Genomic DNA, 3821 nt, shown 5'->3' on the forward strand with positions numbered 1-3821 from the left:
ACATAGGTGTGGACCGCTACTCAAATGGCACGAGTCTCGTACCTATTCGAGTCATTTAAAGACCGAAGATCGAAAGAAGTTGAAGATACGAATCTGATGACGTAAAAGAGTTTAAATACAACATTAAATATCAAATACGTTAGAAAATTTGTATTAAATAGAAATGATTGTGTAACGTTTCTTTCAATGTCATTTATTGCTCATAATTGCCTCATTAAGACAAAAGCATTACACCTTATCCTAAAATCAACTGTAAAAGGAGAAAGACTCAACATCTGTAGACACACAAAATATTATTGAGATTACACTGAAATATAAAACTACTTATTACTTTATTATTCTAAGAAGTCTTCTATTATTTTCGTCTCCAGATTATCAGTAACCCGAATTTCTCTTTATTTCTAGCTTTGACCAAAGACTTAGATTTTTGGTTAAACAACTATGAGCTTTAAATTTTTTCCCAACATGCTTTAAATTTTTGTCGATCAAGCTAACTTTAATTCTGGTATGAAGCTTTTTTTCAAAGGTTCTGTACTGAGGTCAAAAAGTCAATAGTGGTATCGAAGTATCCTATTACAATCAGCGCAATATGGGAAGAGACTTTTTCCTTCCTATACCATATATGAAACCTTATTACCAAAATGTGCATAGTTTCATATTTACCCGCCATGTTCACAGTTATTCTACAAAATATATACCATTCATTAAATACCAATTATTAGGAGCTGATTCCTTCCTAATTAGACGCGCTACAAATCTGGAACTAAATATTCTTCCAGATATTCCTATTTAGGCGCGCTACAATTATGGAAGTAAATATTCTTCCAGATATTTTCCACCATTCACAGCCATTAAAAAGCTTGAAAGCTTTGAATTCAAATTTGGGTTTTCAAAAATCATTATTTGTTTGGATTGAGTATTGTTGAAAATAATCGGGAATATGGTTTGGAGTTTATATCTCAATTTTGAGGGGTTTTGGTGAAGATTAGACTTGGTTTGACTGAATTTCAAATTGAAACTCAAAGAAGAAGAAGAAGAAGAAGAAGAAGAAGAAGAAGAAGAAGAAGACATATTGCAGAAATTGTAGATAAATTGTAGATTATTTGTATTCTGATTGTAAATGCTTTATTTTCTGTTTTCACAAATAAAAAAACAGCTAAAACTTCTACAAATCTTCTGAAAAAACGCAATTATGTCAAAAATCACAATTATGCTACAATTGAATGGGAATTGGGATATAAAAATTCAATGTACCCAGTTTGTAGATATTTTGTAGATAAATTGTAGATTATTTGTATTCTAATTGTAGATGCTTTGTTTTCTGTTTTCACAAATCAAAAATGACTAAAACTTCTACAAATCTTCTACAAAAAACGCAATTATGTTGAAAATCCCAATTAAACTACAATCGAATGGGAATTGGGATATTAAAATTCAATATACCCAGTTTGTAGATATTTTGTAGATGAATTATATTCTGATTGTAGATGCTTTGTTTTCTGTTTTCACAAATCAAAAATGACTAAAACTTCTACAAATCTTCTGCAAAAAACAATCTACAATTTATCCATTCTACAATTTTTCTACAATTTCTGCAATATGTCGTCTTCTTCTTCTTCTTCTTCTTCTTCTTCTTCTTCTTCTTCTTCTTCTTCTTCTTCTTCTTCTTCTTCTTCTTCTTCTTCTTCTTCTTCTTCTTCTTCTTCGAGTTTCAATATGAAATTCAACCAAAACCAAGTCTAAATCTTCACCAAAACCCCTCAAAATTGAGATATAAACTCCAAAATATATTCCCAATTATTTACAACAACACCCAATCGAAACAAATAATGATTTTTGAAAACTCAAATTTAAATTCTTTCGTATTCGGATCTCTTATCTCCGTAGCATATCTACCCCATGACCTTCTCCTTACACCTAAGTATCTGCAATTGTTCTGTTGTTCCTCAGCATTTTGAGTACTACTTATATTGCTACCATTCTTTCTTGGTTTTGTGCTCTTGTTATTTGAAGAAGTGGATGATTTGATGATATTCATATTCAAATTCATTAATGTGGGGGGTGGGGATTTGGAGGAATATATGGTAGTATTAATTAAGGAGTGATATACGGTACATTAATTGTACAGTTAAAACACATTATGGTATAGAATTGGTAATTAGGTATACTAAATGTAATTAAATCAAACCTTAAACATTGAGGGTAATATGGTTTCTTATATGGAATAGGAATGTAAAAATTCCATATGAGAAAAACACTTTGGCCCATTATGAGGTACTAATCAACATAAGGAGAAAAAAAAAAGATAAAAAAGAAAGAATCAGCATGAGGTTCTTCCATGAAAATAAACAAAATAAAAAATTTCACAGTAGCTAATGCAATATCTTGAATTATACACCGGTTGATGGCGGAAGTTTTTCTTATCTTCGGCAGGCTTTTAAAAAATTAATTTTTAAGAGATTATTTTGTTGTAGACCAAAGCAGATACAAGAAGTTTGTAATCGCAACGAGAAAGGCTTCACCAAGAAACATCTCGCTTTTCAAGTTTCAACTTTGTTGCGAGACTTTTAGTCATTTTTTTGTGTAATTTCAAAGGAAATAATATGTAATGGAGTGAAAAAGAAGCCAATTCGAACTTTGGAACTAGCTTGGTCTATAGAAATGGGTATAAGATGCGATCCATTTGCACAATTGCACAAGTAGGAGATAAGATTTTCAGCAGGCACTGATATCGGTTCCAAGTTGAATATAATTGGCGTTGGGTTTAAGGAATCCCGAAAGGTTTCGTTTGCAAAAAGATAAATTCGATTTTATAATTTTCCTAGAAATAAAATAACACTTTTTTTTTATAAGAAGTCAAAAGAATAAAAAAGTCCTTTGTAAGATTGATTTTCAAGGTTTACGAAAGCTTTCTAATAGCTTATTTTACCGAGCTTTACCCCGCACCAAAAGTGTTTTTTTTCCTTCAAAAAGTACTTTTTTAACAACTTTAGAGAATCAGAAAAAGTAACTTATAGAAGCAAAAGCAATTTTAATTTTTTTTCTTACCAAAAATATCCTTAGCCAAATATGGTATATATCAAAATAACCTTACTTATTTTAAATCTAATACTTATAATTAGAAATTATATTAGTGAACTCTCCTAATGTATAGATATTTCTTTTTATTTTTAGGTAGCTTTCTAATATGATGACTTTTGAGATAAATGCTTTTATATTTGTTGAATGCTTTTTTGATATATTTAAGGATAATCTACGTGGTCTACCCATTAAAAATACCAGTTAACTCCATATACTTTTAAAACATTTATTTTACATTCTATACCTACTTTATAAAACTTTATTTACTTCTTAAATCTTTAATATCATTATATGTCATTAAACATATCTCACCTTTTAAGGGATTAGATTATCTCCCCATATTCTTTTAGGATATCTTCAACCAACAGTAATTGAGATAATATTATATCTTTCTCAAAATTGGAGTAAGCATCTTGTACCCATCTATTCCTTCTTACTGGTTCGATCACACAATCACTTTTTTCAAGTTTTTCCTCTCAAGCAAATAGCAAGCAAAAAGTTAAGGAAAGGATGAAGAGAAAATTGGCTTTCCATAGCACTGGAAAAAAAATACCTGGAAAGGGCGATAAAGTTTCTTCTCCCATTGAAATTCAATCGAGAGAAGTGAAATTATTGAATGAAGCTCCATATGCAATCTATGAATCGGCTTCCGAAAGGGATGATGATGCTAGATTGCAAAATTACGATCTCAAAATTTTAAAGTTCAAGCATCCAAAAAGGATGATGGCATAAAAGATAGT

The sequence above is a fragment of the Nicotiana tabacum genome, chromosome 8 (assembly GCF_000715075.1).
Source record: "Nicotiana tabacum cultivar K326 chromosome 8, ASM71507v2, whole genome shotgun sequence".
Lineage (NCBI taxonomy): Eukaryota > Viridiplantae > Streptophyta > Magnoliopsida > Solanales > Solanaceae > Nicotiana > Nicotiana tabacum.